This window comes from Schistocerca americana, chromosome X, assembly GCF_021461395.2.
Source record: "Schistocerca americana isolate TAMUIC-IGC-003095 chromosome X, iqSchAmer2.1, whole genome shotgun sequence".
Classification (NCBI taxonomy): domain Eukaryota; kingdom Metazoa; phylum Arthropoda; class Insecta; order Orthoptera; family Acrididae; genus Schistocerca; species Schistocerca americana.
In genome coordinates, this window is record NC_060130.1 from 130,341,991 (window position 1) to 130,354,069 (window position 12,079).

Genomic DNA, 12,079 nt, shown 5'->3' on the forward strand with positions numbered 1-12,079 from the left:
AGATCTGCACAAGCACTTAGTGATGACAGAGGACAATATGGTGGTGGTTGCAATTTTGCCAGGGGCTGCAGAGATGGAGGTGGTGTGACACAGACTATTCTGCCCAGTGACAGTGTCACCCAGAATGAAGGCAGTGCAGTAGCTGGAGAGGGTGTGGAATATGCTGCATGGGCCAATGCAAATGGTGAAGGTGGCAGTGGGGATGAAGGGCTCTCTGGCACATGGTCAGTCATGGCTGTGTGGAATTGGTCAAAGTGTTATAACACCAAGCCATCACAGATGTGCGCAACATAGAGGTGGCAGTCTCAGCAGTGATGGATAACCACTGGTATCTACTTGGGGTGCTGGCCAAACACTCAGTTTCAGATGGCAGAGGCCAGATGGAATCACTGCAAGACAGGGGCCAGTTGGTTGATTGATTGATTGATTTATTTATTGATCCATTTCATCTACAGCTGCATGATGTGCAAGAGATATTTGGATTTTTTTGTTAATATTTACAGTTTTACATATAATATACCTTTGTACATAATAACACACATTAATATATCAATTAATGATGAATACTTACATAAATGTTGTTACACTATATACAGAGAGATAAAATACAAATTTTCTTCTGAATGAGACTACATTGGGTAAACACACAAAAATTTAGTTTTGTAGGTATTCATTTACTGTGCAAAAGCAGTGATCAACCAAGTACGACATCAGTTTAGATTTGAAGTGACCAATATTTTGTGTGTGTTTAATGGTATTTGGTAAGGCATTGTATAGTTTGATACTAGGATGGATAAGGCTGTTTTGAAATAACTTTGTGTTGGTGCTTTGAACACGTACATCTAATTTTTGTCTTGTATCATAGCTGTGTATTGTGTGATTTTGAGTGCTGAGTGGTCTTTTTGTATGTAAGTTTTGCTTTAAATACATTATATTTTCAACTATATATATGCAAGTAAGTGGCAGGATCATCCTTTTTTGAAACAATGGTCTACATGATTTGCGATTGTCTACCCCTTCCACTATTCTTATAATTTTTTTTTTTTTTTTTAATTTTGAATGTTTTGAGGCATCTCCAGAATTTCCCTAGAACATAATCCCATACCGGAGGTGAGAGTGTACAACTGCATAATATACACACTGAAGGGTGTTGTAGCTGGTACAATTTTTTAATGTACGCAGCACAAAACAAGAAGTGCTTAATTTTTTGTTCATTTGCTCAATATGTGCTTTCCATTTCAAGTTGTCTTGTAGATGAAGTCCAAGAAATTTGGTACAGGCTGTTTTGGCAATTGTCTGTCCATATAGTTCTAGATGGGGTGGTATCAGATTTTTTGTTTGTGCTGTGTGTAAATCCATAGCTACAATTTTTTCAGTGTTTATTATTAAGTCATTGTCATCAAAGTAACATGTTAGCCTGTCAGTGGTTTCTTTTATGTTTTTTACAAGAGTTTCTTCTGAATTTCCTGTAATTAGAACACTCATATCATCTGCAAATTGAAATATTTTACTGCTGTCATTGCTTATGTTTAGGTCACATAGAGTAAGAACAGAACAGGACCCATTACTGATCCTTGTGGCACTCCATATTTAACAGTCAGTAGCTTGGAATAATATTTCCGAATGACTTTGTCCCTTGCTTGATCTATTTCCACATATTGTTCCCTGTTTTTAAGATAAGAGCTGAGCCATTTTTTAGCTGTTCCCCTAATGCCAAGATTTTCTAGCTTGCATAGCAATTTGTCATGATTTATGGTGCCAAATGCCTTTGACAAATCTAAAAATATGCCCATGGTAAGTTTTTTGTTGTCTAACACTATCAGTGTCTCTAACAGAAAGGAGTGAACTGCAGATTCAGTTGAGCGGTTTGCTCTAAATCCATGTTGAGATTCTGACAGAATGCTATTTACCTCTAAGAAGTCTGTTAACCTCTTATTGAAAAGTCTTTCTAATATTTTTGAGAAAACAGAAATAAGTGCCAATGGTCTGTAGTTGGAAACATCGTCTTTGTTTCCTTTCTTGTATAATGGCTTTACTTTTGCTATTTTCAAACATGAAGGAAAAGTTCCTGTAGCAAAAGATAGGTTACATGGGTGGGTTAAGGGCTCAGTAATCAAGTCCCCACACTTCTTTATAATGAAATCAGGTGTATCATCTATACCTACAGAGTGTTTCATTTTGAGACGTTTTATTTTAGCCTGAACTTCTTCTACATTTGTTGGGTACAGAAACATTGATCTGCTTGAGACTTTTTTCCCTGTTTCTGTATGCTGTTTTCTATTAGAAGTCTGTTGTAATAGTTTACATTTATAAAATAGTTATTAAACATATTAGCTACTTCCTGTGGGTTATTAATGTTTTCCAAGCCAGCCTTTAATACTATATTATTAACTCTACTTTTGTAAGATTTGGTTTCTTTTTTTACAACTTGCCAGATTGCTTTGGTTCTGTTTGAAGCATCTCCTATGTATTTGTCATTGTCTCATTTCTTTGCCTCCTTTATTATTTTATTTAAGATAGATTTATATTTTTTAAAGTAACTATCAAACTCCTGAGTTGTGTTGTAGCTTCTTGCAATATTGTGAAGGTACCATTTTCTAGCACAAGATTTCCTTATACCACTAGTAATCCACTTGTTGCTTTTAGTGGTTTGCATTGTTTTGGCTTTCAATGGAAAAGCAAGATCAAAATAATATTTAAAAATATTCATGAATGTCTGAAACTTATCGGAAATGTTTTCTGTACTATACACTATCTCCCATGATTATTGTTGGAGATAATTCTGGAATGTTTGTACTGCAGTACTACTGAAAGTTCTTCCCATGTGTGTAGTCTTCCTCATGTAATTATAGGATGGATTAGTGTTTACACAAAAGCTTATAGCCTGTGCACTTTTTATTACAACTGATTTATATTTTGTTTTGGAGCTTATTATTATTTGGTCTATGGTAGTGCTAGAGTAATTCGTTTCACGTGTAGGGGAGTGGATTGTAATCTCCAAATTTTTGGCTGTTAAAATGTTCATCAGCTCAGATTTTGAATTGCTTTGCTTATTAAAGTCTACATTTAGGTCTCCACATATAAAAACTGTTTTTCTATTTGTTACTACTTTATTTAGTAAAGTATCATGCCGAGTGTTGAATTTTTTTAGATGGGTATCTGGAGATCAATATAAACATATTACAATTAACTTGAATGCTGGAATTTCTATGCCTGATATTTCAAAATCTTTCTCAGTGTTTAAGGATTCAACATTGTCTAAGTTATTGAATTCGATATCTTTCTTTATGTATATGCAGTTCCCTCCATGTCTAAACTTATTTCTACAAGTTTGTGCTGCTAACACATAATCCGTTATTTTCACTGTCTTTAACTCATTTTCTTTCAGCCAGTGTTCAGTTAAGCACAGTATATTAACGTATCGGAGTTCACTTGATAGCAAGATTTCTAGCTCTCTTAAGGACTGCTACTGGAGGTGGTGTTGATAGGTGCACTAGTTATCCTAATTTGGTCTTGAGCCTTTTTGGGAGTAAAAATCTTGTAGATGACATGGTTGCCTTACATTTCTTCCCACTGGAACTGCTGAACTTCCTCCTGTTGCTGGGGTGGTAGTAGTAGATTGTTGTTGTTCACTGATACATGTAAAATTAGATGTCCTTGGTGATACTTTTGAGACTGGATCTGTTGATGTCCTTAGTGGGTCTCCTGTAGGTACTGCTTCTGGTTTCCAGTGCCCAGTTCTTCTTGTTATATCTTGAATATCTTTGGGTGTGGAACTTGGTTCTGCTGCTTTTTTTGGGTTAGATGCTTTTGCCGGTATCACAGCCTGGTTTAGTCGATGGTAGTTTTGTTCCGCTGTGTCTTCTTCGGTGATTGGGTGTCAGTGGGAGCAGATGGAGTAGCTCTGCCAAGCTACTATTGACAGTGGGAGTGAACCTATATGAACCCCAGAACCTATTGAGGGCTTCTTCGGTAGAAGGTTCTGTGATATAGTCCCATAGTGCTCAGAGCCATTTGAACAACAGTTCATCCTGATATGAAGGATCAGGGTCAAAGGGCAATTGAGAAATAACATCTGCATGTTGTGCAGGGGGTTGTCAGTAAATCTCATAGTTATAGCATGACAAAAACAGAGTCTAGCATTGCAGGTGATGGGCTGCTTTGTCCAGTAAAGGCGCTGAAGGATGGAAAAGAGAAACCAGAGGTTTATGATCAGTAACCACATGAAATTTAAGAGCATATAGGAAAACATGAAACTTTTTGAGTGCATACACAATAGCAAGGGTATCTTTTTCTATCTGTGAGTATAGCTGTTGCATCTGATTCAGTGTTTTGGAAGCATATGCAATAGGGAGTTTGGAACCATCTGAATATTTGTGTGTGAGAATGGCCCCAAGACCATACTGGGAGGCATTGCTGGCTAAAGCAAGATAATGGCCCAGTTAGAAAGTAATCAAGCAAGGCACTGAGTGTAATTTTTACTTCAGTAGAGTAAATGTACACTCACATGGATTCGACCAGTGAAACGGAGCACCTTTATGTATGGGAGCATGCAATGGCTGAGCCACTGTGGCTGCACCAGGAAGAAATTTATGGTAGTGCACAATTTTTCTGAGAAAGGCCTGCACCTCTTTAAGATTGGTAGGACATGACAAAACTGTAACGGCATCAAAAGCTTGACACCAGCACATTAGACCTCAAACCCGAGATATATGACAGATTGCTGAAAAAATATCAATTTGTCCAAGCTACATTTCAATCCAGCAACCTGCAGCATTGTGAGCAAGGCATGAAGGTTCTGCAAATGTTCATATGTTAAGGAGCCTGAAACCACAATATCTTCTGAGTGCACCTCACCACAGAGACTGTGAGTTGCTCTAAAAATCATTGGAAAATGGCAGGGGTGCTAGCCATGCTGAATGGTAGGCATTAGTATTAATATAGCCTGAATGGGTTATTCACTATGAGGAAGCAGCTGAAAATACGCATCCAATAAGTCTATTTTGGAAAACTATTGACCCCAGGATGCTGTGCAAAGAGTTCACCCTGGTGGGGTAAGGGATAAGTATCAATAATAGACTGTAAATTTACAGACTTTTTAAAATCTTGATGGAGCCGAAGGTTACCATTAGGTTTTGTGACAATTATCAACAGAGTAGACCATTTACTAGAGGAGATGGGCATGATAACACCCAAAGATGTAAGTCAATGTAGTTTTAATTTAACTTGATCCTGTAAAGTTAAGGGGTTGGGTGGGCTTGAAAAAAATGGGGTGCACTGTTGGTTTCATGGCAATGAGAACCTTGTAATCAGTAGCACACCGTAAACCTTCCACAAACACGGAAAGGACATTCTGAGCAGAGCATGTATGGTTGTTGGTATGGAATTTGATCCAATACCAAATGCACTTTGTTGGAGATAGGAAATCCAAAAATTTTGAAGGCATCTAACCCAAATAAGTTTTCAGTGTTAGCATTATCCACTATTAGAAAGATCAAAGTCTTTATACATAATGGAAATAGAAAGCTGTCACAGTACAGGTATTTGTTGTTCATTGTAACTGAACAACTGGTGAGAGACAGGAAACAATGCCAGTGATCCAGTAACCAGATAGATCTGAAAATTTAACAAAGTCACTGCTGCACCCATGTTCCCTTGCATTCTTAACATCTTGTCCATAACATGTACTCCAATGTGGGGCTACAATCACTTGGGAAACACTGATCATATCCACTTTCATGTCTGGTGAAGGAGGTTGAGAGTTGCATACAGTCGGAATATGTTCCTTCTTTTTGCAATGGCTGCATGTCACCTAATGCTCTGCACATGTAGCCCACCCATTTTGAACAAGGTAGGAGACAAGGTACTGATGGAAATGAAGCTGTGAGGATGGGGTGTGAGTCGTGCTTGGGTAGCTCAGTCAATAGAGCACGTGCCTTGCAAAAGGCAAAGGTCCTGAATTCGAGTCTCGGTCCGGCACACAATTATAATCTGCCAGGAAGTTTCATTACTGTTGTTTTACTTTTGTTGATGTTTGTCTTACACTATCCATTCCATTCAACTGCTCTTGTAAGTCCTTTGCTGTCTCTGACAGAATTACAGTGTCATCATCAAAACCTCGAAGCTTTCATTATTTCTCCCTGTACTTAAACTCCCTCACCAAATTTGTCTTTGGTTTTCTTCACTGCTTATTCAATGCACAGATTGAATAACACAGGAAATAGGCTGCAGCCCTGCTCACTCCCTTCCCAACCATTGCTCCATTTCATATCCTGCAACTGCAACAAGTGCAGTCCAGTTTCTGTATAAGTTATAAATAACATTTTCCTCTCTGTATTTAAACCCCATTACCTTCAGAATTTTGAAGAGAGTATTCCAGGCAACACTGTAAAAATTGTTCTCTAAATTTACAAATGCTGTAAACATACATTTGCCTATCTTTAATATATCTTGTAAGATAAGTTGTAGGGTCAGTGTTGCCTCACACATTCGTACTTTTCTCTGGGACCCAAACTGATCTTTCAGGAGATTAGTTTCTACCGAGTTTTCCATTTTTCTGCAAATAATGTACGTCAGTATTTTGCAAGTATCACTTATTAAACTGACAATTTGGGATTATTCACACCTGTCAGTACCTGCCTTCTTCAGTATTATTGCATTTTTCCTAAAGTCTATGGGTATCTGTGTGATTCTGAAATGTGAAAGCTCATTTTTCATATAATTTCAGAACTAATTCAGATTGCTTGATTACATGTTATGTCACTAGGTAGGATCCATTAAGTAATTTGGCCTTTTGAGCTCTGTAACATAATTTTCAAGAACTTCATGTCAACATACTGACTAATATTATCTCCATCCACTGGTAGGATAATGTATTGTCAATTTGTTCAGTTGCAATTAGAGCTTTCCATTAGTGAACAATAGAATAACAAAAGAGTTACCACTACACAGTAATTATAATGTTTGAAATATGTAACAAGTCTGTTTGTCATACTGTCAGCTTGCTATGCTGTTGGTTAACATAACAACATCAAATTACTTCATAATTACTGTAATTCATAAAATGAAACCAGATTAACAATGTAAACAAAGTGCTTCTTTGGGCTTCTGTATTATATATTGAAATTCTGTTCACACTAAAAGATAATATACTCATATTTGAAATAGAAAACATGGTAGGAATACTTGGAATAACATAGTTCCAGTGTAATTAACAAAAAATGTAATTAGCTTTGTCCATTCATATCATTTCATTTATTTTTCTGTAAAAACAAGATACATGTAATCAGCTTTGTATCACATTCCATGCATTCCAATAATAACCACCAGATGGTAACATCATTTGTAATTAGCAACAACTTTTGTGATTGTAATTAGTGAATTTACTATACACAATGATACGTCAGTTGTTAGCAAGAGTATACAGGGTGGTGAAAAATTGTTTCACAAAATTTTAACTGTGGATAGCTGATGCCAGTAGGAACCAAAATTACTGATGTTGTGTAGGTCGACAATGCACAATTTTTAAAGTACGGAAACTTGGCACCACATGCTCAAATTGGCCACAGGACTGCCCTGTTGCCAGATGCTCTGAACAGTGCATGACCGCGAGTGTTTTGTCTGCTGGAGATCACAATGTATCCAAGGCAGCCCACACACTCGGTGGTAGCATGCCAGCCTTCCACTCTGGGGCCTGGGCCGGAATCAGCCAGGATCGCGACATCCATTGTAGTTTCATGATAAGACGTACCGTGAACAAACCCATCAACAGTTGTTAGTTTGTGTACAGAAAGTCTTTTAAAAATTGTGTTTTTTGTAGCTAGGACATTGTTTACTTATAGCAGGTGCTCAAACTGGTGACCCTCTGACGCAACACAAGCTTGGTAACGTCGAACGGTGTTTTGCCGAACTCTTTCAAAGATTCCTGGCATTGCCGTGATGTGATTGGTAGCATGTTGAATGTGATCCACTAATCCCTCTTTGTTTATAGGTGGTTTGCATGTGGGTGGGTGAACTAGAACCTTGAAGAAGCCCCACAGGAAAAAGTCCGCTCGTGTGAGGTCTGGTGATCGTGGGGACCATGTCCTATGAGCACCTCTGCCAGTTACCCAGCCATCGAAGAGATCATTTAAATATTTGCACACAGCACAGCTGTTATGTGTGGGTGTCCCATTATGCTGCAACCACATGTCCTAGGGAACATCTCCCAGCAGGTGGGTAGAGTTTCTTGCAAAACATAAAGGTAGTTTGCCCTGGTAAGTTGAGGATGTAGATGGACCAGCCCAATCAGATGATCACACACAATACCTACCCGATTGTTCAGCAAAAATTGTTCCTGGTGTCCTTGGACATACGTGACATGAAGATTTCCCCTTGCCCCGTAATGAACATTTGGAGTGTTGTAAAAGCCAACCCGATGGAAGATGCACTTGTTGGTAAGCAACACAATGGTGGGGAAGTCAGGATCTCATGCAACAAATCACAGAAACCACCAGCAAAAACCTAGCCTGTGTTCATAGTACGCCACAGGATTTAGGTCTTGGACAGGGTGGAAACTGGATTTAGGTCTTGGACAGGGTGGAAACTGGATTTAGGTCTTGGACAGGGTGGAAACTGGATTTAGGTCTTGGACAGGGTGGAAACTAAATGGATGCTGACCATCATCCCTCAAAACCTCCCAGACTAATCGATGAGTGACCCCAAAGTCATATCCAACAACTCAAGTGCTTGTCATAGGTGCTTCCTTGAAGTGCTCGAAAACAATCTCTTCAAACACAGCATATTTTCATGGTCGAGGTCTTCTAGCATCACCATGATATTCCGCTAATGAGGCTGTTTCACGAAGTCGCAGGTGAATTGCTGTAAACGTTTGTGGGTGTGGGTGGTGTCTTGCTGGGTACTGTTCCTTATACAACCGTCAAGCTTCATGTGCATTACCTTCAGCTAGCCCATAAACGAAAATGATATCTCATTGTTCTTCAAACAAACACTGTGCCGATATGCTTACTGTATGACTAAATCAAAGATGATGTGTGTGTGCTCCAAAGTGAGGCTTACGTGTGAATGCCTATGACGTGAGGTGGAGACAAACAGCAAGACTTATTCAGCACATGTGCATATCACGTTGGGCAGTGATAGGGCAAGGGACATTTGTATGTGTGGATTGACAACCATAGTCCTGCCCATCAACCAATGAACGGCAACAGGGCAATCCCTTGGCCAATCGGAGAAAGTGGAGCCAAGTTTCCGTAATTTAAAAATAGTGCATTGTTGACCTACACAACATCATCAATTTTGGTTGCTAGCGGCATCAGCTATCCAGGGTTAAAATTTCACAACACAATTTTTCTCCACCCTGTGTAAGACCCACAAGAAATTGTGTGGGAGGCCTAGTATGATGTAAGACCTTGACCCTGCTGTGACACAGTAAATTATACACTTGAAACAATCTCTGACTTTTCATATCTTTTGAGAATCATGGTGTTCTCTACCCTGTTTTCACTTAAGAAACATCACCTGTAGTAAAGCAACTAAATGAAGGTAAGTTCTGGTTAACATTTAATACACACATCAAAAAAAGTTTTTCATCACCCCGGTTCCCAGAATTCCTGAAGATGGACGTTGACTATGAATATTGTATCACAGACATAGTCCTCTTGACTATTCAGAGATGTCACTAAATGCACCCAAAGATGTAACTATGCATGAGCAGTGCCTATTAGGTGGTGGGGGTCCAACAGCTCATCAGTTTGAGTCATTCCGCCAGGAAGGAGGTGCACAGCTAGGTGTTGTCCGTGGTTCAACCACGCCTAGATGGTCAGTACCACAGTTCAATCATGTCTGCATTGTTACTTTGCATGAGAAAGGGCTCTCAACAAGGGAAGTGTCCAGGCAGCTCAGAGTGAACCAAAGTGATGTTGTTTGGACATGGAGGAGATACAGAGAGACAGACACTGTTGATGGCATGCCTCGCTCAAGCCGCACAAGGTCTACTACTGCAGTGTATGACGGCTTTCTACAGAGGAACCCTGACAGCAGTGCCATCATGTTGAATAATGCTTATTGTTCTGGCACAGGACATTATGTTATGACTCAAACTGTGCGCAACAGGCTGCATGACGTGCAACTTCACTCCTGACGTCCATGACAAGGTCCATATTTGTAACCATGACACCATGCAGCATGGTACAGATGGGCCCAAAAATATGCTGAATGGACTGCTCGGGACTAGCATCACATTCTCTTCACTGATGAGTGTCACATATGCCTTCAACCAGACAATTGTTGGAGACGTGTTTGGAGGCAACCCGGTCAGGCTGACCCCCTTTAATCATAATGTAAAGCAAGCGCAGCAAGGTGGAGGTTCCCTGCTGTTTTGGGGTGGCATTATGTGGGGCCAATGTACACTGCTGGTAGTCATGGAAGACGCCATAACAGCTCTATGATACGTGAATGCCATCCTCCAACCAATAATGCAACCATATCAGCAGCATATTGGTGAGGCATTCGTCTTCATGGACAACAATTCATGCCCCCATCGTGTAGAGCCTTTGAATGACTACCTTCAGGATAATGACATCCCTCGACTAGAGTAGCCAGCATGTTTTCCAGACATGAACCCTACCGGACATGTGTGGGATGGATTGGAGAGGGCTGTTTAAGGATGACGTGACCCACCAACCACTTGAGGGATCTACACTGAATCGCTGTTGAGGAGTGGGACAATCTTGACCACCAGTGCCTTGATGAATTTGTGGATAGTATGCTATGATGAATACAGGAATGCATCAATGCAAGAGGAGGTGCTACTGGGTATTAGAGGTACCGGCGTGTACAGCAATCTGGACCACCACCTGTGAAGGTCTCGCTGTATGGTGGTACAACATGCAATGTGTGATTTTCATGGGCAATGAAAAGGGAGGAACCGATGTTTATGTTGATCTCTAGTCCAATTTTCTGTACAGGTTCTGGAACTCTCGGAACTGAGGTGATGCAAAGCTTATTTTGGTGTGTGTATAACAAACCCACCAAATTTGAGAAACATTTATTTCAGCTACCATTGACAAAACAAATATTTTCTAAAGATGTTTACTTTGAATTATTTTCTGCTTACTAGATTTATCCCCAGAAAGTCGGTTCAATGCAACTCATAAATTTTGCATACAAGGTGGAACAGTTTTCCATGGCTTGTTCCCCCAAGGATCTTAATAATTCTGAAATGATATCATCTGCTTCAGGGATCTTGTTTTTTGTCTATCCCTGTTTCAGTCAGGTTTTTCCTAGTGCAACCCTAGAAACTCTCAACCACATCTTGTTCTTTCAAGTTATCTTGGTGCCATCTCCTTAATTTTCTACCTTCCAGAAATTTCATTGGTTTTAATTTACAGTTTGTAAGCAATAAATTATGGTCAGAGTCCACATCTGCCTCTGGAACTGTTATGCAGTTTAAAATCTGGTTTTTAATTCTCTGTGTTACCATAATGTAATCTGTCTGAAATTGTCCTGTATCTACAGGCCTCTTCCATGTAGGCATAATTCTTAAACCAAATGTTAGCGACGATTAAATTTTGCTTTGTCCAACATTCTTGAGGTTGTTTACTCTTTCATTCCTTTCTCCCAGTCCACATTCCCATAACATTTTTCTTTCTCTCCCTTTTCCTGCTATCAAATTACAGTCCCCATTACAATTAAATTTTCTCCTCCCTTAAGTATTTGAATGATTTCTTTTAAATCCTCATATATTCTTTCAGTCCCCCCTTCATCGGGGGAGCTAGTTGGTATATGAACTTACTATTATGGTGGGTGTTGGCTACATGTCTAAGATAATGTGCTCACTGTGCTGCTAATAGAAGCTTAGCTACATTCCTACTTTCTTATTCATTATTACTCCTACTACTGCTGTTTGATTTCGTATTTTAAATCTTGTAGTCACCTGATCAGAAGTCCTATTATTCCTGCCACCACACTTCACTAATTCCTACTACATTTAACTCCAACCTATCCATTTCCATTCATAAATTCTGTAGTCTACCTAACAAACTAATGGCTCTAACATTCCACACTCCAACCTGTCGCTGCC